The 25276-nt window shown below is 63.2% G+C and overlaps 1 protein-coding gene across 3 annotated transcripts in view; it reads right to left on the minus strand.

The window, feature by feature from the left end:
• The window catches only part of GSE1 (Gse1 coiled-coil protein), a 246305-nt gene extending 225178 nt beyond the window's left edge, over window positions 1-21127 (minus strand). For all 3 annotated transcript variants that reach the window (XM_030298099.1, XM_030298100.1, XM_030298098.1), the window contains exon 1: window positions 20947-21127. The gene's annotated coding sequence lies outside the window, so the exon portion shown is untranslated. The remainder of the gene's footprint in view (window positions 1-20946) is intronic.
• Window positions 21128-25276: the final 4149 nt, after the last annotated feature.

The raw sequence follows: 25276 nt of genomic DNA on the forward strand, positions 1-25276 counted from the left end.
GGTGGGGGTGGCCACTCGCCAGGCTGCAGACACCCCCCCCCCCACCGGCCGCTCGGCCGCCAGACCTCCACCTAAGCTGTGGCTCTCGGCTTTGCCGCCTGCCTCGCTCCCCAGGGACCCTAAGAAGGGGCCGATCGCCAGGGGTGGGGGCAGGGGGCGAGCGTCTCCCACCGGGCCCTGACTCCGTGCACGTGGGAGTCCCCAGGTGTCGCGACGGCAGACTCCGACGGTGGGGGCCATGCTGTGAGACACCGGCCTCCTGCCCGGACACCCCCCAGCAGACCCCGCCCCAAACACCTGCCCAAGTTGCCCTGCTCTGCTGGGGCAAAGGGCCTCCCGGCCGAGAAGGGGCTTGTCTCCCATCTGGCAGAGGCCACCAGGGCTTGGAGTGACAGGGAGTGCTTCTGGAGACATCTGGCTGTGCCAGGCAGGGCGGGGGCAGGCGCCCAGCTCGCTGACCTGGCCCAGCGGAGGCGGGTCTCCCGCCCTGGCCCGGTCACCTGCCAAAGATCCCTCCAGACGCAGAAAAATAAAACTCGGGTGGGGCCTGATGTGCGTCCTTCCTGGGCCCCACCCCTCCACCTCGCGTCTCCTCAGGAGGCCCCTGGGCTTCATTAACCAGAGCTCATCAAGTCCCCGAAGATGAAGCCTGCCAGGCATCCAGAACATTCTACCCACACGCCTGGCTGTGAGCTCTCGGCCCTTCTGGGGGCTGAGCCTCTGGCTGCACAGGTCCCAGCGTGGACGAGAAGAAAAAGGGAGGTCTCCGGGGATGAGGGACAGGTTCCCGAAATCTTTTCTCATGTTAGTATTTGAGACTCCTTGCTCAGTGTCTCTTCTGTGCAGGCCCATCGCTGAACAACCAACAGGAGCTCACGCGATCTCTCGGGTGAGGCTGCGGGATGGGTGCTTTTGGCGGTTGTTTTACAGGTGTGGGAATGAGAGTTCAGAGAGGTCAAGAGACTGGTCTGAGGTCACACAGCAAGTAAACAGCAGAGCTGGGAGGGAAGCCAGCGCCCCTGCGTCTCAGCCACATTACAGGGCCAGTGAGAGGTTCTCCAAGCGGAGCCCGACCCTTGCCGGATGAAGGCCAGCCTGCCGCACGACCACATCCTCACGGGGCGTGGGGGGGCAGGGGGGCGGGGCTCAACCAGCGTGAGGCATATTCCTCTCCTCTCAGAGGGGGTCTCTGGATCAGGGGGCCTGGGCTGGGCGGTCCTCACCAGCACATCCCTACCCCTCTGAGCCTGTCCCTGCCCATGGAGGGAAGCAATACAGACCGGCTCTCGGTCGGCGGTGAGTCCTGGGGAGGGCGGCCCTGGGAAGCTGCTTTGGAAAAGGACGGCTTCCGGATCCAGAGGGATGGTCGATATTAACTGGATTCCGAGGGAAAAAGCAATCGGAATCTGAGCCAAAGTTGGGGGTGGCAGGGAACGGCCACGGACCGGTGAGAACAGCCTCTGAGCCAAGGCACCCACAGTCCCCTCTGCCCCCAGGCTCTGCAGGCAAGAGGCACACAGGGCCCTCCCATCTCCAGCGGGATGCCTTTCTGCTCTTGGCGGGGGTGGGGGGGTACCTCTTTAATGGCAGACACTTCTTTTTTTTTTTTTTTAATTAAAAAAATAATTTTTTTTAACGTTTATTTTTGAGAGAGAGAGAGAGAGACAAAGCGTGAGCAGAGGACGGTCAGAGAGAGAGGGAGAGAGAGACACAAAGCGCGAACAGAGGACGGTCAGAGAGAGACAGGGACAGAATCCGAAGCAGGCTCCAGGCTCTGAGATGTCGGCACAGAGCCCGACGCGGGGCTCGAACCCACGGACTGCGAGATCGTGACCCGAGCTGAAGTCAGACGTCTCACAGACTGAGCCACCCAGGCGCCCCCGTGGCAGACCCTTCGTATCCCAGCCCCACCCTCGAGCCCTGGCCTCTGCTCCCCTCCCCAAGCAGACGGACACCCACGGAGCGTGAATGAGCAAGTGTGGGCAGCTTCTGGGGAAACCCGCAGTCACCCAGGCTAGCCTGAGACAGGAGTGTGTGTGTGTGTGTGTGTGTGTCCGAGAGAGACGCCTGGCAGGGGGCGTGTGCGTGCGTCCACGCGAGGGTGAGAGGACGTGCACTCGGGCAGCGAGCTGTGTGTGCCCACGCTGGGCCCCCGTCCCGCCCTGGCCAGGGCTCTTGGGTAAAGGAAGGGCCCGGGATGCCGAGATAAGGCTGGACTCAGGGACCGGGGAGGGAGCACCAGACGGGGAGATAAGCCATTGGAGCCGCCTGTGCTCCCCGGGCCCCACGGCGGCGTGTGGCTGGGAGATAACCACATTCTGAGGGCGGCGCCCAGCCAGGCCGGGGCCGTGTGATTGATGTGCAGTGGACAACCTGCCCTCCCGCCCGCCTGCCCAGAGGGGAGGCACCGGTGGAGAGCAGGCGCCCTGGAGAGCGGAGTCGGCTGGGAGCCCACGCTGCCGGAGTCTATTCCTGGGCCTCGGGGAGGCCTCCTTGGGCGCCCCCCCCCCAGCTAGCCCTGCACGAGGCCCGGCCCCCAGGCGAGCGGGGTGCCCCGGACAAGAAGAGGGGCCCATCGGCAGCGTGCTCTGTGCAGACATTTCTCTCTACAAACAGAAACACTGGCCCCAGGTTTACCCAACAGGCGCCTGAAGGCTGGTTGGCACAAGTGAGTCCTCCTGGGCCCGGCCTGTGTGCTGGGCCCTGAGGCCCTGAGAAGTGAGTCACCGTCCCAAGCTGCTGGCCCCGGTTCCGCGTTAGTGACACCCGCCGTGGTGCGGCTGCCTTGTTCAAGTCCTGACTGTCCGACTGCCAAGCCTCAACTTCCTCATCTGTAAAATGGGGCTGACGGTGCCCGCCTCCTAGGGATGTCGCGAATGTTAAACTGGCACCTAGTAAGAGCTCTATACGCGTTTATTAATTCAAATGAAGTCAATCGCACGGACTGGTAGATTCTACTCCTCGGCGGATCGCCCAAAGCGCTGAAACCAGGTGCTGGAAGTCAAACTTGTACGCGACTATTCACAACAGCCAAGAGGTGCGAACGGCTCACACGTTCGCTAGCGGCAGAATGAACGCGTCATACGCGATCGACGCGCACGCCGGAATATTACTCAGTCAGGGAAAGGCACGAACGACTGTTCACGCTACACGTGGATGAGCCTTAAAAACGTGCTTGGCGAAGGAGGCCAGTCACAGAAGATCACGTCTTGTAGATGCCGTTTATACGAAACGTCCGGAAAACACAGACCCGCGGAGGCAGAAAGCGGGTTAGCGGTTCCGGGGCTGGGGGAGGGGAGAGGAGAACGCCAGCTGATGGGTAAGGGGGCTTCCTTTCGGGGCGGGGAAAATGGTTTCGAACTGGATAGACGCGGCGGTCGCACAACACTGAGCGCACTAAGTGCCACTGAACCGTGTACTATGAAATGGTTAGTTTTAGGGGCTCCTGGGGGGCTCGGTCGGTGGAGCGGCCGGCTTCGGCTCAGGTCACGATCTCGCGGTCCGTGAGTTCGAGCCCCGCATCGGGCTCTGCGCTGACGGCTCGGAGCCTGGAGCCTGCTTCAGGTTCTGTGTCTCCCTCTCTCTCTGTTCGTCCCTTGTTCGTTCTCTCTCTCTCTCTCTCTCTCTCTCTCTCTCTCTCTCAAAAATAAATAAATAATTTAAAAAATATTTAAAACGGTTAGTTTTACGTTAGGCAAATTTCATCTCGATACCAAAAGGTTGCATTCATATGCATTGCAAAGATGCTACCAGAAAACCAGAGGGTTCTCAGACCCACTCGGAAACCCACGGGTCCCCCCATAAAATGCAAAGAACGGGGAGAGGGAGTCTTCCCCACCTGGGGACGGCGCTTCCCGGCTGGAGGAGTAGAGGGCTGGTTTCTGGGCTGGAAGATGGATCAGGGGCCGATGACACAGAGCCCCTAGTGACTATTAATTGTAGCTAATTAGATCCGGGGCCACACCCAATGGAGCCAATTTGTTAAGCGTGTTCATGTCAGGATTTCAAATCGTTACCATGTGGCACAGCGCTCAGACCAAATGCCCAGGATACAGCTCTTAACTGGATCACGATGGAGGGCCACGGAGATGGGGGGCGGGGCGGGCAGAGGGGAGAAGCTGGGAGGTGGGGGCACCTGGGCGGGGAGGGGCCTCCCTCGCCTCACCTCGCCCCCACTTCTATCTTGCTTGTGACCTTGACCCCCCCCCCCCTCGGTTTCAGTCTCCTTATCTGCAGGACCATGGGGTTGATCCAGGGGCAAGGAGGGGACATGGGGGGTGGTCCAGAATCTCCGCAATTTACATGAGGCCCTGGGGCCCCACCCCCTCCCACCCCAGAATCATCTCCCTCTGTCTCCAAGACCTTAACCGACTTCCTTTGCGTCTTGGAATCCTTCAAGTCACAGCTCCATCTCTCTTCCTCCAGGAAGCCCTCCGGGACTGCCTCAGCGATGCGCCTGCACCTGCTGCGTGCTGCAAGGTTGCAGGAAGGCCAGTGGGCCAGCACCCTCTCGACGGCCGTGCCCTGGACCCTGCCAAGGTCTTATCTCCAGGGAGCGGGAGCAGAAGTGCCCACAGCCACTTGCTTCCCTCACCTCCTGGGCCGTGGCCATGGGGCTCTGGCCAGACCCCGGGGTCGGGCTGTAGAGGGAGCACATGCCCAGGCTCCCTCATGGCCTGCCAGGGGTCTGCCAGCCCACCAGGGAGTGGGTTCCAGGCCTCAAAACCTGAGCCGGCACCTGCCAGGAGGGGCCGGGAGGAAATGCCCGCAGGAACGGGCAGCTGGTTCTGCGCTGGCGAGAATTCAGCGGTCCCACAAGGACCAGAGGCCTGGGAGACTGAGCAGTGGCTCACCTGGGGGAAGGGGAAGGAAACCGATACTTGGATGCACCTACTATGTGCTGGGAGCACCTAGCGGACCTCTTCAGGAGCAAGGTGGGGGCGACAGTCGATAAGAGGGAAGGTGTGAACCTTCTCTCCGTTTCCTGTGTTGCCGATACACCCATCCCTTCGTTCGGCAAGTATTTATTGAGGGCCTACTGTGCGCTGAGCGCTGCCCTGGGTGCTGGGGGCAGAAGCAGACACAAGTGGGGACAGCCAACAGTGAGCGGGAAAATCTGCTAAGCGCACTAGTGGGTGGTGGCTCGTGCCCAGGACAGGCGGGTGACGGGGAAGAACGGACGCTTTAGAAGAGGTGGACGGGAGGGGCGCCTGGATGGCTCAGTCGGTTGAGCGTCTGACTTCGGCTGAGGTCACGATCTCACGGTCTGTGAGTTCGAGCCCCGCGTCGGGCTCTGGGCTGAGCGCTCGGAGCCTGGAGCCTGCTTCACATTCTGTGTCTCCCTCTCTCTCTGCCCCTTCCCCGCTCACTCTCTCTCTGTCTCTCAAAAACAAATAACATCAAACAAAGAAGAAGAGGTAGACAGGAAGCCCCCAGACAGCGTGGTTTCATCTACAGACCTCAGGGGAGGGAAGGGGGGCCCAAGGCTCCCAGGGAGCGGCCACAGCAGGGACGAGGTGGGGCGTCCTCTGGAGCGAGGAAAGGGTGCACGGCCCCCTGCGTGGCCAGGAGGGCCGGGGGCCTTGCCCAGGCTTGACCGGCCAGTACGTGCCAGAGCTGGGTTCCCAGCCTGGATGTTTTAACTCTGAGGTCCTGTCTCTGGCGGTTTGCACCACCGGATTAGTAAAACCTCTCCCTGAGGGGAGGAGACAGTGGAACGGCACTGACACACCTGGATAGCTGGGGACCAGGCTGGCCACTGGGACAGGCGGCCACTTTCATTCCCAAGTTGCCTGCTAGGCCTGCCCAGAGACCCGGGGCGTGTACGAGGCCACGGGGCGCAACGATTCTCCCAGGCCTCAGTCTTGTGGTCTCTCAGATGGGTCAATAACTGTGCCTACCTCCCTGGAGTCATGGGGAGAAGTCACAGAGTGAATCCGTGCAAAGCATGGGCCTTCCTGTGCAGTAAACGCTCCAAGCACAGAGCTGCTGTCCCAGCAAAGAGAGCAGGCGTCTCCCTGGCCCCTAGTGGGGGAGTCAGGGAGGCTAGGTGGCCCTCCCACGGCTCATGGCCCGGAAATGGGCTTCTGGCTTCAACCCTCCCACACTGGCTGCTCCCAAAGACGGCCTGAGGGGACGGGCAGCCGCGTGTCGGGCACCGAGTGCCCCCGGCCAGGGAACGTCACGGGCTCTGAGAAGGGGGTCTGGAAGCCGGGCCCTTCCTGAGCGGCTCAGGTCCCACCATGGGGGAAGGGGCCATGTCAGGGTCAGGTGGACGCGCCCCCCTGCCTTCCCTCCCTTCCCTCCCTTTCCAGCCCCTGGCCCGGCCCTCCTAGCCTTGACCGCTGGCACCGGGGGGGGGGGGGGGGGGATGGGTTGCCGTTCCCAGGGAAATCCGCTGGACCACATGTGTCCCCGAGCCCGCTGGGATGCAGACGCCCAGGCCGATAAACCCCTCTCCCCGGGGACAGGGCCGCCTGCGGAAGACCCGAGATAAGACCGAGCGGCCGCCGCAGCCGCTGTGCTTTCGTGCACACCAGCAGAGACCTTCTGGCAAACTCTGCACCACGGCGGGGGTGGGGCGCCTCTCCCCCCAGCTCCCAGGGAGCAAGAGACAGAGGCCTCCCCCTACGACCCTGCACGTGTTTACGAATCCGGGGCCTACCCCAGGCCAAGCCTGCTGCTGCCCCCCGCCCCGTGCGCCCTCTGACCTCCAAGGGTCAGAGGCGAGAACGGGGCTGCGAGTTGTGCCCAGGACACGCGGAGCAAAGAGCACTCGGCCCTCTCCGCCTGCTGTCCCTGCTCCAAGTGCCTCCCGTCACTATCTCACTTAATCTGCCCACACCCCTATGAGGTAGTCGATCTCCTCTACTTTTCAGGGGAGAAGACGGAAGCACAGAGAGGTTGGGCAGTTGGCCCAGGGTCACACAGCCGGGAGAGGGTTCGTCTGGCGTCTCCCTCCCCAGGCTCTGTTCGGCCCGCAGGCCATCGGTGAGTCCTAGAGTGAGGACGTTGTATCTTGGCAAGGAGGGCAACGGAGGGCACGGGGCGGGGAGCAGGGAGGCACGGTACCCACGGAGCCCGACACACGGATCCCGGAGGAGGATCGCATGCCCGGCGTGCTGGGAGGGATGGTCACGGCTTCCTGCAGCGCCCCGAGCCCTCACGCCCTGCGCGGCCCAACACGCGTGCCCGTCACCCGCAGTCGTTCACCCGTGCCATCCCACCGACATTCCGGGCTTACAATCAAAGGTGGCCAGGATTTCAGAACCGAAAATCAAAATGCGGTTGGTGGAGAAGGCGGGAAGGACGCCCTGGGCCACGGCACGTGGCCCCCTGCGATTGTGCAGTGCACGACCTGCCCCGTGGTGGGAGCAGCCCGGAAACCCGGCGGGACCCACGCCCCCGGGATGGTGGCCGTGCAGGGAGGTTTCCGGACCAACCTGCGGGTCGCCTTGGATGCGAACTCCTCCCCCAGGACAGGGCGGGGCAGCTGGCCCCACCGGAAGACCCCCTCTCTGCTGCCCTGCGTTCCCCTTCGCAGAGCCCCCCCCCCCCGCCCCGCGCAGCCCCAGCCCTGCACCCAGTGGACTCCCGCTCACAGCTTGCGCTGGGGGGGCACCTGTGGCTTGGCAGGGCCCGGTGCTGAGGGGCGAAGGCGCAGACATCCGCTGCCGTCCTCCACTTCTGGGCTCACCTCCAGCTCCTGGCTCCCGCGGTGACAGCCCGCCTCCCACAGCTCTGAGAACAGAGCCAGGCTGTGCTCACGTGTCCCCGCCGGGACCACACGGCGGGCGGGCGGGCGGGCGGGGAGGGGGGCAGTGGGGGGAGCGAAGCCGCCGTCCCACGCCACCAGGCCACAGGCTCTGTCTGTGCCCAAACCTGCCATTAGGGAGGCTCGAGGCGGCCAGCCCAGCCCGCCCAGTCACCGAGCTCATCCCAGACCAGCCCCTGGGGTGGTGGCCGCAGGGCAGGGCCACGGCGGCAGGCTCCAGATGGCCCGAGGTCACCAGGGTTCACTCCGCACCAGAAACCATGCCCCAGGTGGCCTTCCGGGGCCCGGGGAAGAAGGAGATCCCGGGGAACTGAGCCTTGGGCAGGGCGCGCACCTCTGCCCATGTGGTCTGGTTCCTGAGGCCATGCTGGGGGGGGGGTGTGTGTGCAGGGAGAAAAGCTGCAGAGGGTTTGCTGGCTCTGACGCTGGGGAGGGGCTGGAGCAGCGCTTGGGGTACCCGAGGGCTCAGGGGGCGGTCGCTTGGGCCCAAGGAGGTGGGAGAGAGGCCGCCCCGGAGTGTGGAGGTTGGCTCCTGGTGGACATATCTGCCCGGGGCCAACCTCCCGGATCACTGAGACTATTTCCTGATCCGCGAACAGGGCAAATGGCTTGAAAGCTGGCCTGCAGCTGGTGCTTAATAAATGCTCCTTCCCCACGCAGCTGGTGCTTAATAAATGCTCCTGCCCTTCCTGTACCTCACTGGGTGAGGGGGAGAGAGGAGCAGAGGCCAGGGGCTGCCCCCAGGATGTCTTGCAGCCGTTTCTGAGCACTTACTCCGGTCCAGAGAAGGGAGCTGGGTCTCACCTTGTGGGCTGTCCCCCAACCCAGGCCCAGTGAGGGTCCCAGGGGGTCCTCCCTGGCCCAGTCGGGGTGTTGAGATTCCTGCGCTTCTCCCCACCTGGAGGAGGTGGGCTGTGGGTGGAGCGGGAGGTGACACGGCTCAGATGCTTCCAGACAACGGCAAAGACAAGGGGGCAGTGACAATCAGGGTGCTGACCGTCCACGTGGCCGAGCTGGGTGGTCCCGAGGGCCTCACACCCTGACCCTCCCCCCCTTGCAGCCCCCACCCGTGGGGTTTACACCAAGCAGTGGCCCAGAGAGGGCAGGCCGTTCGTTCAGGGCACACAGCAGTGCCGGGATTCGAACCCAGGCCGGCCGGGTCCGGAGCTCCACTTTTCACACCACGTCTGGGGAGCGAGGGGTGCCTGGGACGGTCTCTCGGCCCCCGTAAGGGAAACCGTGGTGCCACCGTCACCGAGGCGAAGGGGTGGAGGGACTCTGTGCGTCTGTCCTGGCCTCCGGCTTGGTGGCAGAGGGCCGCCCGGCAGGAGGGGGCTGGGGTCCCAGAAGCTGGCCTCCTGGGCCTTCTCCTGCACAGCCCGCCCCCAAGCCAGCAGGTCAGACGTGTGTCGCGACCTCGTCCTCACACCTTCCGGGACGGTAGGCCTGGCTGGTCGCCACAGCCGCCGTCTCACTCGTTCCCTCGGCCCGAAGCCACAGGGGCCACCACGCCCGCTGGGCCTGCCGGGCACGCGCACACCCACAGACTCGGAATCATACACACACACGGTCGCATACGGTCACACACGGCCGGGGTGACGAGGCCTGGAAACCCACTCGACTGGCCCGTCCTGATGGTGCCCGGAGGCGGGGAGGGAGGCGGCCAGGGCCTAACGGAGGAGGCGCGGAGGAGCCTGGCCCTGCCTTGGCGGTGGGTGACCACGGGGGCCACGGGGGCAGGACCACGGTCACACCGCCCCAGGCGGCCGGGGAGGAGAGGAGACTTAGCCGTTCTCCATCAGTCACGCGTCCCGCCACCCGCTCATCCTCTACTATCCACCCACCCATCCTAGAAAGGTTTGCTGAGCACCTGTGTTTGCAGAGCCTCGTCTAGGCGGCCAGCAAGAAGCACACGACAGACCCTCCCGGGCACCGGGTCGGTGCCGGAGGGACGCAGGTAGAGACGGGACACTTGCCAGTGACGACGACACTGTCACCGAACGTTGGCTACGCGCTTTGCCTCACCCACTCCTCCCCGCTACCCTCTCAGCAGCTGCGGCCAGCACCCCCGCTTTGCAGATGAGGAAACTGAGACTCCTTCAGAGAGGAGCAGACCCAAGGGCCTGTGCCTTTCGCTCGTTCCTCTCCCTCCTTCCCCTTCCCGTTTCTGTCTTTTGTTTGAAATAACAGCGAGAAAGAACCAGAAAAAGCGACACCCAAACAGCCAGTGATTATGTTACAAGCTGAGCAGCCATATGTCCTGGTTTGCCCGGGACAGCCCTGGTTTCCCCCCTAACATCCCACGCGAGAAGTAACACCACCGCCTCTGCTCTCACAGTGCCCCGGTTTAGACCCAGCAGAAGCCAAGTAAGGTCCCTTCCCACGACAGAAAAAGGCAGGGTCCGGGGACGGAGCAATCGCGGAAGGCTTCCTGGAAGAGGCGGGGCTGAGCTGAGCCGGGAGGGAGGGAGAACAGTGCCTACCTCACCGCGCGCTGTGAGGATTCTGTGAACTGGCGCCTGCCACGTGGGCAGACAGCCTGGGTATACAGTAGGTGCTCGCTAAACGCCACCTGCTATGGCCCTTCCCGTCGCACAGACAAGGTGCACGGAGGAGAAGGGACCTGGAATCTGAGAGCGTCCCATCTGATCGCTGCCCTTCCTCGACTCTCCAACCGGTTTGGGGGGGCTCCGCTTGAATACTATCAGGGTCGGGGAGATCACTACCGCACAGCCGGCCGGCCGATCTACAGACGAGCAGGGGAGTGTGCCTGTCCGTGCGTTCCTCCTGGATCAGACCGAATCCAGGCCAGGGCGCGCAGGGTCAGGCCCGGAGTCTGTGCCTCCTCCCACCGGCCAGCTGGGGGTCCCGCAAGACGTCCGTGCTGCCCCCAAGGCCGGCCGTGATGAGAGGGGAGGGGAGGTGACGAGAAGCCCTCACACCCCACCGGGTACGGGAACGGGAGCTCCAGGGCTTTGGCATCACCTGTGCCATGCACGCCTGTCCCTCCCGGAATCTCCTGGAGACTGAGCCCCAACCACGCACGTGCCCTCGGCCTTCTGGATCCGCCTGGCTCGCATCCCGACCCCTCCCCGTTTTTCCTCCCACTTCCTTCCGGAAGCAGGAGGTGGCTCGGGTTCTAGACCTGGCCCCGTCCCGGGCATCCGGGTGCTCCCTCCTCTGAAGGAAGGGAGGGGAGGGTTCAGGGACCTTCCTCTGTGCTTCCTCTCAGGTGCCCAGAGCTGGCACGGGGAAGAGGGGGTGCCCGGGGCAGGGGCATCGAGCACACACCGGGGGAGGCCCCGGGCGGCTAGGGTACCTGCTGCCACGCCTCGGCGCCCTGCTACACCCCCTCAGGATTCCAGCGCTTGCCCTTGGGCCCCTGGGCCCCGACTGGGGTCATCGCTCTGGCCCCTGGGGACATTACATCAGTCCCCTGGGCCCTGCTCATGCACGGGGCCGACCCCGGGGGACTCACCCGGGAGCAGCACTTTCCACTTGGGGCTCTTCTGGTCCATGAGAACTGCCTGTCCCAGCCCCTGACCCTCCCCACCCCGGCCCGGCCCGGCGGCCTCGAGCAGCAACCTTCGCCCTGGGGGAGGGACGAGGCGGGTGCGGAGCCTCAGGGCCAGGAGGAGCAGGGCCAGGCTCTCAGCTCTGCAATTCAGTTTCGGGAGCAGACTCCGGAAAAGTCCGTGGGGAGAGAGCGCGCGTGCTCGAGCTGCCCCGCGAGCCGCGACACGAGCACGTGGGCAGCGGCCCCGGCCCGCCCTGGCACACGCCCCCTCGGGCTGCACACGGAGCTCTGGAGGGAGGAGGGTAGCGGGAGCGTGGTCGCCACTTTCTGCCTTCCCTTCGCAGACTCGGGCCCCGGGCTTCTCCGAGCGGACCCGGCGGGCCAACGTACTTATGGCCGTGTCCCGGGGAGCAGACAAGATCCCGGATCCCACGGGGGTCCCAGTGCCCCCCAAGGTCACCCTTGCTCATTCGTACAATCGTTCAGCATCTATTCTGAGCCCCTACTGCGCGCCAAGTCCCCGCGGTGTGCTTGGCACGCTCCAGGCACAAGGAGCCGTTCGTGTGGCCGCGTTCCCAGAGGTCAGGAACGCCAAGGGCAGATGGCAGGGAGACAGGGGCCAAGGACGGTGCAGCCCAGGCCGAAGGAAGGGGTGCAGGCCCGGTGCCCTCGACTCGGGACCTCAGGCCTCGGCGGGTGCCCCGTGGACGGGGAGGGGACACAGGGACGATGCTGCAGCCGAGGAGGGTCCGGCCCTGGCGGGGAGGAAGGGCCGTGGAGGAGCAGAGGCAGGAGTCCCTGGGGCGGGGTGGGGGGACTCTGAGGGGGATTCCAGGGCGGCCTGGGGGCCGGGGCAGGAGGCCACCCGCCCCAGGGCTGTGGCTTTGGCCGCGTTTCCAGGGCTTAGCTGTGCCCCCACCTGAGAAAACACCAAACTGCACCGAGACCATCCTGGAATGGGTGGGAATCCAGCCCCTTCCGGGACGCTTCCCGGCCGGGCTGGTAAGAGCACCCCCGAGGGTCCCCATTCCCCATTCTAAAGGCGGAGCTTACTAACTCAGGTCGCTTTCACAGCAACAGCCCCCCTGAGAAAGGTCCTGTCATCATCCTCTCGTTCCAGACGAAGAAAGTGGCCCAGGGAGACGCCTGGTGCACCTGCTGGGGCTGAGCCGGGCTGTCTCGGGTCCCCCTGGGGCGTGGCCACGAAGCCTGAGGGGCCGGTCCCGGCAAAGCGCCCACAGGGGTGCCTGGCATAGAGTCAGCGCCCAGTAAATCCCCGCAGGCCGCCGCAGTCCCCACCAGCCTGCCCATTCTCCAGTCGAGAGCTTGCGCCCCATGCCCCACAGCCGTACGCGGCCAGCTCAGCCCAGCCACAGCGGCTGGCGTGGCAGGTCAAACAATGGCCCCCCAAAGACGGGCGTGTTCTAATCCCTGGAACCTGTCCATGTATCACGTCACTCGGCAAAAGGAACTTTGCAGATGTGATTAAGCTAATGGCCCTGAAACAGACAGATGACCCCGGATGATCCGGGCGGGTGGGGGTGGGCCACGCAATCACGAGGGTCTTTGTAAGACGGGGGCACAGGTGCATGGGAGCCGACCTGAGGACAGAAGAGATTGCGGCGATGTGGCCAGGGAGCCATGAGCCAAGGACCTCGGAAGCTGGCAAAGCAAGGACTACGGCCGCCCGAAGGAAGCAACCTGCCCGTGCCTCCGACCTCCCGGCTGGAAGGTAACAAACCTGAGTTCACGGTCATGTGTCACTGTAGCTGCAGGGAAGTTGTACGACCAGGGAGATAACTCCCTAGACTCACAGCACCTGACGTACAGTAGCTGCTCATTCAACGCTCTTCTGTGTGTTTGACCCAGGGAGCTCACCGCTTCTCAGTCATCCGAGTTCAAGGGGGAGAAAGAACCAGTCATGTGCAGGGGACCTAGTGTCCTTGGCCCCAACATGTCAAACCTCTGGAAAGGCCACCAGTGGTCCCTAGAATTTTATAGTTTATTTAAAAAAAAATTTTTTTTTTTCAACGTTTATTTATTTTTGGGACAGAGAGAGACAGAGCATGAACGGGGGAGGGGCAGAGAGAGGGAGACACAGAATCGGAAACAGGCTCCAGGCTCTGAGCCATCAGCCCAGAGCCCGACGCGGGGCTCGAACTCCCGGACCGCGAGATCGTGACCTGGCTGAAGTCGGACGCTTAACCGACTGCGCCACCCAGGCGCCCCTAAAAAAATTTTTTTAACGTGTATTTATTTTTGAGAGAGAGAGAGAGAGAGAGAGAGAGAGAGAGAGCGCGCATGAGAGGGGCAGGGGCAAAGAGAGAGGGAGACACAGAATACAGAGCTCGTTCCAGGCTCTGAGCTGTCAGCAGAGAGCCAGATGCGGGGCTCGAACCCACGAGCCATGAGATCATGACCTGAGCCGAAGTCGGATGCTTAATCGACTAAGCCACCCAGGCACCCCATAGAATTTTATAGTTTAGAGCAGCACCCTGAGAGGGAAGAGAGGTTCTGGAACGGAGTAAGAACCTGCTTGGAACATCAACCCCCCAGTCCAGGAAGCCTGAGGAGATGTATGCCCCCTATGCGTACAAGAATCACATTTTCTCGTTACGTTCCCCCGTCCGGGTCCTCGGCACTAGCTGACCTGAAACCTCGTATTAGACATTTGTATTGACAAACGTCTACAGAGCACCTGTTACGTGCACTGTGCCAGTTTCAGGAGCGCGAAAGACGACAGACAGTAACACGTGGTCCCACGAAGAGGGCAAGTGTGCTGCGCACAGGCTGCCCCAGGACCTTTGCACTTGCTCTCCCGGTGGCCTGGAACTCTCTGCCCGACATCACCGCCTCAGCAAGGCCTTCTGTGTCTACCCTGCCTAAAGCCGCAGCTGTCACCTCCCTGGGTCCCCCTGCCCCACTTTTCCTCACGGCACCTAACACCACCTGGCATCACACGTTTTGCCCAACACGGTCTTCGGCATGCGGTGGGCGCTCAATAAATGTCTGTGAACAAATGCACACACGTAAATGACAGTGCAGATGTGCAGAACAGGCAATGGTGAAGACACGAGCAAAGGTCTGCTGGGAGAGACGCCCAGTCTTCACGCGGTTTCTGCTCCGAATCAGGGCACGGGTGCAAGTCGGTGTGGGGCACGGTGAGGCTTGGAAATGATGCTCTTTGAGCCACACGAACCTATACAGTAGCAAACTGGTGGCTGCAGTCCCCAAGCACCCTGGGTAAGCCGCCGAGCAACAGAGAGAAGGGTCTGCAGGCCCTCGGGGGTGAGTCCCCGCGAAGGATTCAGAGACGCTCCCGGGGAGACAGGAAGCCACCAGCAAAGGGCCCCTCAAGGCGGCCTGGCTTCCTCAACCTCCTGCCCCGACTTGCAGGCTCTGAGCTCCCCGGCGTTACCCGAATTCCTGAGAAAATAAACACGCGGCTTGTCGCAGAGAAAACAGACTTCGGATCCCAGCTTGGCCGGGGCCCCACAAGGGAAGGGAGAGAGGTGAGGGCTTCGGGAGGCCCTCGGGCTGCCAGACGGGGGCCTTGCCATCGCAGCCGGCAAGCGGGGGCGGGCAGGGCTGGAGAAGCAGCGGCCGAGCCGGCCCCCGGGCGCTCCGAGCGGCTGCCACTTGGCAGCTGGGGCACAGTCCCCCGAGTCCTCTGTCAAAGCACTCGGCACCAGCACCCGCCCCGAGCAAGGCCTGCCAAGCACTTCTCAGGGCCTGAGCCAAGTCCCCAAGTGGAAGGCCCTGCCTTGCTGCCGGGAGCCCATTTGCCCAACCAAGAGACAAAGGCCTCTGTGGGGCCAGGACTTCAGGTGGCCACCAGGCGCTCTCTGCAGGGGTGGGGGGGAGGAGGGGCTGGGGCCAGCTCGGGTGTTCCCGTGGGCACTCGCAGGGACAGAGCCGGGTTACGGGGAGGCCGTCTGCCTGGTACCACGGGCTGGGATTTGTACCTAGAGAGCAGGAACCCCCAAAATTAACCAGCCCCACGGCGGGCACCTACGTACATTCGACTTCCGGGCAAGTCACAGGGCTATGTTCCCCTCGGCTCTCCCTACTGCGGGGACTCAGCCCGGGGCCTGAGGGGCTCAGCTCCTAAGACCCCACCTGATTCTCCACTGGCTTCCTTCTTTCGTGCCCTCGGCCTGACTTCTGAAGGGCATCCTTCCCGGGAGAGCTGGGTGAGCCCCGGCACCTGCATGCAAAGCAAAGCTGCCCGGTGTCCCTGGTGGGGGGGGGGGGGGAGGTGGAAGAGAGAGAGGGGAGCAGAGGGGAGCGTGCATTTTCCTGCCGTTTGCACAGACAAGGCTGAGCAGGACGGTCCCGGGAAATGTGCCATCTCAGGTGGTTTCTTGGAAGCGGAAAAGGAGTTAAGGACGTGTGTGCCAGTGCTCTCCGAGGCACAGCACCCAGGGGGACGAGGGAGAAGGCGGGAGTAGGGAGTGGAGGAGGAGGCAGGAGCCCACTCCAGGTGAAGCCCCCGAGGGTAACATGCGTCTTTTGCTGGAAGCCAAGGGGCCAGGCTTCCCATCCCTGCCCCTGCAAGGACAGGAGGACGCCCAGCCCTGCCCCGAAAGCACACAGGGACCCGGGGAGGGCGTCCGGGGGACCAGCAAGGCTCGGCCCCAAGCTCTCGGAGCCCGGTGCAGCGTGCGGCTGGGGCACACATGACCAGTGAGCCCTCAACGGCGCCCGGCCCCTCCCGCAGCGGGCTGTTGTCACCGTCTGGCCCCCTTGGCACCCGGATGTGGTGGGAACTGGTTCAGGCCAACGGAAGAGACGTGGGTCCCCTCGAGGCCAAGGTGAGGGAGCACCCAGTGTTTCTTCCTATGTGTTCTCCTGCCCGTGTCCGCTGGCGATGGCATCAGAGCATTCTAGAAGCCAAGAGGCGGCAGAGACACAGGCGAAAGGGAAACCGGGACCCGGTATCCCCCAGCCGGGAACCACAACGGGCTCAGGGTCGTCTGTAACGGCGCCCGCAGGCGGGTGTGCCCCAGCGATTTTACGAGTGACTTTGTGATCGGGCGGATCTTGGCCCCGAAAGACGTCTATGTCCTATTTCCTGGAACCCCTGAATCTGCCCAAGTGTCCCTCACACGGCAAAGGGGAAGTAAGGGAGACCTGGGGACAGAGAGCACCCTGGATTAGGTGGCAGAGACGTCCCTGGAGAAGCAGAGACGCGGCGTGGCCCGCTGCGCAGGTGGCAGAGGGGCCGTGAGCTGGGGAGTCCGCACAGCTTCCCGAAGCCGGAAAGGGCCAGGAAGAGGATTCTCCCCTGGAGCCGCCGGAGGGAACGCAGCCCTGCCCACTCCTTGCTTTCAGGCCAGGGAGACCCACGTTGGACTCCTGGCCTCCAGGCTGCAAGGCGGTACGTGTGTGCTGTCTGGAGGCCTAAGTCGGTGGTCGTCCCCGAACGGCAGCAGCAGGAGCGAGGTCAGACAGACCTCTTCCAAGATACGCCACCGCCATGGTGGGTCGTGAGAACAGGGAGAGGTCGGGCACCTGCTGGGCCGACCCAGGGGCCAGCGGGGTGTGAGATAACGCTCGCTGACCCTCCCACCCCGCAGCCCCGTTCCTGCTCGCCCCTGCCCCACGAACCGGGGTCCCCAAAGCCCGGAGTAATGCGAGTGGAGGCTTTCTGGGTGGGAGGAGAGCCGCAGCTCTGGGGACAGAAGGAACCCAGAGACCACCCCCAACGGGGCCCGGCCCCCCGACGTGGCGAGTGAGGAAGAGAGGAGCCCTGGGAACACGGCTGTCGCTGGAGAGTCGATCGGGGCCTGGTCTCCTGCGCCCCCGTGGCAACTCCAGGAGAGGGGTCTGTGACTTCCATTGTCTCTGTTAATAAAAATACTAGGAGCTACTTTAGAAGCCGTTCCACAGCTCGGAAAGGACATCTAGGGTCCATGCGTCACAACTATGGAGCCACCACTTAGCTGTACGATGGGGCTGCACAGGATGACCACACAGAGAGCACATTCACAGAGACACAAGGAGAATGGCACACCCTGGAGTTGTGCAGTGTGCAACCTGCACAGCCTTGCATGGCAACCCTGGCCGGCTCCTTGATATCCATCCCACCGACATCCTGCTACGGGAAGACCTCATTTTTACCACGAACTACTCGCAGCTGGGGCGGCTACGCTTTGGGAAGGTTCTGAACCTTGCACAGCCTCCACGGCTGGGAAGCGCAGCGCTGACTCGGAAACCTGGACCTGGGTCTCGGACAACAAGCCACACCCTCGCTCATCAGCAGATCGTGCCGGTTCTCTCCCAAGGAGGCCGCGGCGGCACAATGATAATTGTTCCGGAATGCCTGTTCCCATCCGTTTGTGCTGAACTGGGAGCAGCCTCTCGCTGGAGTTTATACCACACGCAGACGGCACAGCCTGGGCTACAGGCTGAACAATCTCGGGCAGAGCTGAGCCTGGGGGCTCGTCACCCTACGAGGAAGGCTGCCTCATGGCCGGGTTTCGGCTGTGCCCTTCTCCCACCGGCTGGAGACTCCTTGCCTGCCTGAGGAATCCTGGCCTGAGGTCCCCGCTTCCCTTGCAGCCCCACAGCTAAACTCCCGACAGTCAGCAAGTGACCACATCCTGGGGGTCACTCGGAAGCATGCAGCATCCGCCTCTGGGAGAGAACAAAGCAGGGTGGCCACCCGTGTCCCTGGGGGCACTCAGCCCAGTCACCTGGCACCAGGGCTCCTGCGGTGACAGCCTCCTCTCCTGGCACACACTGCTGTCCTTGTCTACGGGCTGTTTGCAAGGAGCTGAGGGTCAGAAACGGACTGCGATGGGTAGATACCCCTCAAGGCAACAGATGCACGCCTTTGACCTGCCCGTAGCCGCCCAGACCTTCTGGGAAAGGCCCCTGCCCCAGGGAGCACTGGGGGGAAGCCACCATGAGGAGGCAGGGACAGACAGTTGGGGGGGCAGGGGTTCAGAGCTCTGGAGAGAGGAAGTGGTGTGTATGTGTGTGTGCGTGTGCATAGGGATGTGTATTCTGTACGTGTGTGTCTGCGACGCGTGTTTACATGCTCGTGTAAGAGAGGCCCAGGGCCCGTGGGTGCGCACGGATCTGTACGCACGGCCTGCGTGCGGGCCCTTGTGCGCACGGATCTGTACGCACGTGCCTGCGTGCGGGCCCTTGTGCGCACGGATCTGTACGCACGTGCCTGCGTGCGGGCCCTTGTGCGCACGGATCTGTACGCACGTGCCTGCGTGCGGGCCCTTGTGCGCACGGATCTGTACGCACGTGCCTGCGTGCGGCCCCTTGTGCGCACGGATCTGTACGCACGTGCCTGCGTGCGGGCCCTTGTGCGCACGGATCTGTACGCACGTGCCTGCGTGCGGGCCCTTGTGCGCACGGATCTGTACGCACGTGCCTGCACGCACGTGCCTGCGTGCGGCCCCTTGTGCGCACGGATCTGTACGTACGTGCCTGCGTGCGGCCCCTTGTGCGCACGGATCTGTACGCACGTGCCTGCACGCACGTGCCTGCGTGCGGCCCCTTGTGCGCACGGATCTGTACGCACGTGCCTGCGTGCGGCCCCTTGTGCGCACGGATCTGTACGCACGTGCCTGCGTGCGGCCCCTTGTGTGCGCCGTAGTTGCTGGGTCTGGGTCCGCTCCTGTGCGTCCCTGCTCCCGTATCCAGGTGTCTGCACGCGCTCACCCCCGGTGCCTGCCCGCCATCCAGCTGGCAGTGCACAGCTGGACCCGGGGGCTGTGCCCGCGCGCCCGATGAGAGGTGGCAGGTGCGTAATAAACCATTAGTCACTGTCACGTTTCTGAGCAGCCTCAGCGGCCTCCCGGGGAGGGGCCTGCTCCAGGACTGCGCTCCTGGCAGGTCTCTGGCTGTGAAGCTGCCCACCCCCTTCCGGGCAGGGCTGCAGCCTGACAGGAGCAGCTGGCAGACGGGGGCCTTGGGCCCCTGCCCTGCCCCAGGCGGCCTAAGGCCCGGGTCTGGCCCTGTGTGCACCCGCGGGGGGAGGGGAGAGTCCCCAAGGGTCAAGTTTTGCCGGATATTACCCAGAACCGAGGCGGGGTTGGGGTGGAGGGGGCAGGACGCTGCCTGGAAGAGGCGCGGCAGGTGACCGGGGCGCTGACACCAGCCCACGCGTGCCAGCACTCGGGGCCAGACCTGCACTGAACGCTCTTCCATCCCAGTGGATACCCACGTCTGCCCTTGTAAGCCAGCCTCCCCCGCCTCCCCCAATTAGCCTTCGTTCCCATTTCCCGGATGAGGAAGAATAGGCTCGGAGCAGGAGACACTGGTCCAGGGCTCTGAGCGCCCGGGCGCCAGGGGGCGTGGCTCCCCGTAGCACCCCGCCCACCATCTGCGTGCCCCGCCCACCGCCCGCGTGCCCCTCTGCCAGGGTCTGGGAATCCCTCAGAGGGCTGCGCGGCCCGTGAGCCCCTGGTCATCCGGCTGTGCCCCTTGCCCAGAGCACATCACGGAGAGAAAGGGGTGGGCACTGGGGTTGTCCTGGAGGCGGATGTCCCCCCCCACGCACTCCGCACATCCACCAGCCCGTCTCCTCCCGCCCTGGCCCGCTAACAAGCGCTTTCAGCGTGGGCTCACACTGGGGGCTGGCACGGGTCTCAGGATTCAGTCCTCTCTGGGCAGTGACAGGCGGGACACATACAGGGACCCCCTCGGAGGGCTCTTGCGGACAGAAATACGGCCTCAGGACCTGCTCTTAGGACCCTCCCCGGATAAGAACGCAGGCGCCCACACACCCCTACATCCAACCAAACGGCCTGCCTGGGATCCACTCACTGCCCCCGGCCCGGGTCCCGCAGGCCCCGCAGCGCAGCCCTCCGGACTCTACACTCACAGGCCCATCACCCAAGGAGGGACAGTCGTCAGGGAAAGGGCCGAGATGGGCGAGCAGGCGGGGTCTCCGCGCTTGGTGCGGTGGGAGCGAGATGGGCACGACGGGATCGGTGGGCAGCGTCCTCCCCCAGCCACGCGCCCTGGTTCCCCCTGGCCCAGCTGAGGCTAACTTGGGAGAAAGATGTGTGCCAGGCCCGGGCGCCTGCGCATCCACGACGGAAAAGCCCAGAAACCGTCCCTGCACCACTGGCGGAGAGAGGGCGCACACGGGGTCGCGCGCAGGACGCCGGAGCAGTACAGGGCGGCGACCACACAGAGGGACCCGCGGAGTCTGGGGAGGGCAGCCGGCCGAGAGGCGGCCCAAACCGCCAGGAAACGTAGGTCATCATGGTTTGGGCAAACACAGGTGTGCGCGGTTAGAGACGCGCCCGCGGGTGGTCCCCTGGGGGCGGGGCCCGTCCAGGCGGAGGGCGTGTCTTGGCGGGTGGGCAGTGGGTGCTGGCGCCCCATTCAGGGTCGTTTAAAGACGAACGGGTGAGTACCGTGGCATCCCGGATAATAAATACAACAAACAGGGGCCGTCTGTGAATATCCAGGATGAGAGAGTCAGGAAGCAAGGGATTCTGATCAAACCACCATTCGAGGAGCGTGAACGAGAGAATCCCAACGCGAGTTAAGGGAGACCGGAGCCATGCGGAGACCGCAGGGCGGAGGTCTGTGCCCGGGCTCCGTGTTGGGAGCCGCCCTCCCTGCCGGGGACGGCATGAGCCGCGCCGGCACCCGGGGACGGAAAAGAGCCCGCGTCTACCTGCGCCTGCGGGGTCTGCTCCGGCCCCGTCCAAGCCGCTCTGCTGACAGCGGGCGGGACCCGGCTCCTGGGCTGTCCTGGGGCCTCTGGGCGTGCTCTCTGCTGGGGCGCCTGGCCGGGGCTCAGGCTCCCTGGCTGGGGGGTGGACGGCTGTCGACGCCTCCAGAGATGCAGAGGTGACCTGGAAGGACAGGAGGGGACATGGTGAGTCTTGGGCACAGTTGCCCAGAGGTGCCCAGTGGGTGAGCCCCCGGACGCCACTCTTGCCCCCGCCCCCGCGATGGCCCGGCTTGGCCATCAAGGACTCAGCTGGGCAGGCTCAGGGCGGCACAGGGCCGGTCCCCAGCAAAACCAGTGGGAAGACTGCCCAGTGAACCCTGCCCGAGGCCACCGGGCTGGCCGCTGGGTACTGGGGTCGCACCCACTGGCCCCGTTGCTCCCTGAGCCCCCTCAGCTCCTGCCAGGAGTTGGCAATAACTACGTGCTAGTTAATTATAACCGTAACAATTAACTTAGCTAACCTTCAGTCCACTCTGCAGGGGGTCAGCCCATCCCCCACCCCTGTGTCTTCGTTCTCAAAAATTTTTTTAATTTATTTTTGAGACAGAGAGAGAGCATGAGCAGGGGAGGGGCAGAGAGAGAGGGAGACCCAGAACCCGAGGCAGGCTCCAGGCTCCGAGCCGTCGGCACAGAGCCCGACGTGGGGCTCGAACTCATGGACCGCGAGATCGTGACCTGAGCCGAAGTCGGACGCTCAACCGACGGAGCCACCCAGGTGTCCCTTGTTTTCTTTTTTTTAAAGTTTATTTATTCGAGAGAGAGAAAAACGCGTGTGCGGGGGAGGGGCAAAGATAGAGAGAAAGAATCCCAAGCAGGCTCGGAGCTGTCAGCACAGAGCCCGATGAGGGACTCGAACTCACGAACGGTGAGATCGCGACCTGAGCGGAAATCAAGAGGTGGACGCTTAACCACTGAGCCACCCAGGCGTCCTGTCTTTTTTTTCCCTGTGGTAAAATACATCTCACATAAAATTTACCATCTTGACCATTTTTAAGTGTACTGCTCACCACGGGCAACAGTCACCTCCACCCATTTCCAGAACGTTCTCGCCCAAACAGACACTTCGTACCTGGTGTGCTCTAAGTCTCCAGACCCCCCGACACCCACCATCCCGCTTTCTGTCTCTCTGACCCTGACTATGCGGGTTGCCTCACCCTCTCCCACATCTGGGGAAACCGAGGCTCAGAGAGGGGCGCGAAGGAGCCTGAGGCCTCAGAGCCGCTAGACTCGGAGGCGGGGTCGACCCAACCCACAGGACTTCAACACCTCCAACCTGGGGGAGCCAGGCCCTGCCCCGAGTGCCTGGGGGCCAGTCCCTGCCACTGGCGACCCCCCACTTCCCGCCTCGGAGCCCCAGGGCCGGTATGGCTGTCGGAAAACAACTCCTTGTTGATCCAGTTAGGGATTAATGCCACGAAACCAAAGTGCCCTAAGAGAGATGGATGGCCCAGAATCCCCCGGGTGAGCCGGGGCCCCGCCAGCCCTCCCTGCAAGCTGCGATACGTTTACCGTTTGTTTCCGGGCATGCTTTAATTTATGGGATCCATATGGTGACACGGCCCAGACCACAGCCCCCGCAAATCCCACGGGCGTGCTGGCGGCTTAGGCTGGAGCCAGGGGGAGGCGGCACCCCAGCCCAGCACACTTCCTTCGCTGGCTGGCTCGCTCAGGGGCCGGGGGCCCATCAGCATGGCAGGGGCCCCGGAGCGGCACCCGTACCCCATCTTGTCGGGTTTTAGCTGCTCTTACAGTCCTGTCCTCATCCTCTGGGGGAACTCTGCCAGGCGCAGGCCGCTGGGGCCACCGTTAGTCACAGGATGGCTTGTCCAGCCAGCCTGGGGACTCTCCACAGGGTGGCACCTGGCCAAACCGGGCCGCGTTCTTGAAAGCCCCCCGGGGTGGGCTGGCGGGCAGTGGAGGAGGGCGGTGGGGGGCCCTGGCTCTGACCCCGGCCCACGGGCTGCTGGAAGGGAGAGAGGGGAGAGGTCCCCCTCCTGCTTCTCCTCCTGGAGCCTGGGGACCAGGGTCCTGCTGGGGGAAGGCAGCCCGGGGCTGCCCCTGGAGGGCAGGGGTGGCTCCCAGAATGGGGAGCTGTGGGCAGGGGGGCCCCACTTACTGAGCACTTATGTGTCACGCTTAATCCTCCCAAAAGCCCTATCACAAACCAGGACACAGAGGCATGAAGAGACAAAGTGACCTGGGCTCCTACCTGTAACTGGAGGCATCAGGATTTGAACCCAAGCAGTTGGGAGAAGATTCAGCCGTTACACACCAACTGGGGGACATGGCTTTTAAGCAGAGACCGACAGGCGGCAAAAGAGGCTTTGACTGGGCAAGAGGGGTGCGGACGACAAGCACTGCGGTACCTAGAAGCCCTCCCCGGGGGCTGGGGAAATCCAGGCAGGCTTCCTGGAGCAGGTGGAGTTTGAAAAAAGCCTTCAAAGGGAGCAGGCTTTGAAAGGGAGGGGGGGAGGGGAGGGATGAGACATTCGAACTCATCCCTGAGGGACCAGGAGAGTGACGTGTGAACAAGGTACTGGGTAGCTGAGACTGGAGGGGGATGGCAACGGTCTCGGGGCCACGGGCATCACATGGAGGGGACAGAGCTCCATCTTGCCAGGTCTGATTCTTCGAGAGGAGGCTGTGAATCCACTTTTAAGAGCCGCACTCTCATGATTATTAAGCGTTGGCAACTAGTCCAAAACATGTTACAACACCGTGTGAACCCTCAGATGCTGCTGGTAGGATTGTAAAATGGGGCAGCTGCTTTGGAGACTGGGCCGGCAGCTCCTTCCGAGGTCACACGGAGCGTTAGCACGTGACCCAGCGGCTCCTCTCCCGGGTAGGTATCCAAGAGAACCCCACACCCACGTTCACGCAAACACTTGTACGTGGGGGCTCGTAGCAGCCCAGTGTCCCCCAGGAAAATGAATTCTGCCAACAGCCTGAGTGAACCTGTTGAGTCTCCGGATGAGCACGCGGCCAACCGTCGCCTCCAATGGCAGCCCGTGAGGCCCCGAGCGCAGGACCCGGCCGCATCGTGTTACGATAAATGTGTTGCTAAAAGCTGCTAAAACTTGTTACGCAGCAGCTGTGCATAACTAACTGATACAACATGTCAAGCTCTAGAACAGTGCCCGGCCCAGACAGAAATGTTCCTTGGCACCACGAGGGGCCCGGAGGCCAGTCCCCCCTCTGGGCTAGCTCCTCCGGGAGGTAAAAGGATTTCACCCCCTTTCTCTGTGCTCAGCAGCAGCTGCCCGTGACTCCTGGCGGGTCCCAGTCAGTATTAACGGACGGACAAGGCTGCCGGGTGCGTGTGGTCCTGTGAATACGGATTATCTCGTGTTGGCTCACGTTAGGTGGAGGCCAAGGTTCCAGCCAGACCATCGAGCGGAGGTGAAGTCCCCTTTCCTCAGGTTCCAAAGCCGAACGGATGACAATTCTCAACTAAACAAAAGCATCTGAACCCACACGTTCACAGTGCCCTCTCTACACAGCCAAGAGTTGCAACCCCAGGGCCTGTCTCCATTTAAAGGACTATTAGGACGGGGCCTGGGGCATACCCTGTTCCCTGCCTGGGGACCCTGGAAATCAGCAGTATCTTGGAGCAGTGGGGGGGGGGGGATTGTTCTAAAAAATAATCTTATTGTGGGGCGCCCGGGTGGCTTAGTTGGTTGAACGTCCTACTTTGGCTCAGGTCATGATCTCATGGTCTGTGGGTTCAAGCCCTGCGTTGGGCTCTGTGCTGACAGCTCGGAGCCTGACGCCTGCTTCAGATTCTGTCTCCTCCTCTCTCTGCCTCTCCCCTGCTCACACACTCTCTCTCTCTCTCTTTCAAACATAAATACACATTAAAAAAATTTCAAAACCGTCTTACTGAGCTATTCACGTAACTACACGGTTCACCCACTTAAAGCGTACAATTCAGTGGCTTCTAACACACTCAGAGTCGCACAACCACCGCCAGAATCCATCTCAGAACATTCTCGTCACCCCAAACGGCGGCCCGACCCGCTGACAGTCACCTGCCGTCCCTCCCCAGCCCAGGCGGCCACGGTCGCCTTTCTGTCTCCGCAGATTTGCCTGTTCTGACGTTTGCCATTCATATGCCACCCTCCGGCGTGCGGCCCCTTCGCTCAGCAACGCGTCCCGGGCTCATCCGTGTTGTAGCCTGCACGGCATGTATGTTTGAAAACCGGGGAAGTTCCAGCTTGAGGGATGAGCAGCCCAGAGGCTGGGCAGGACACCAGGATTTCTCCCTCCGGCA

Source organism: Lynx canadensis, chromosome E2 (genome assembly GCF_007474595.2).
Source record: "Lynx canadensis isolate LIC74 chromosome E2, mLynCan4.pri.v2, whole genome shotgun sequence".
NCBI classification, from domain to species: domain Eukaryota; kingdom Metazoa; phylum Chordata; class Mammalia; order Carnivora; family Felidae; genus Lynx; species Lynx canadensis.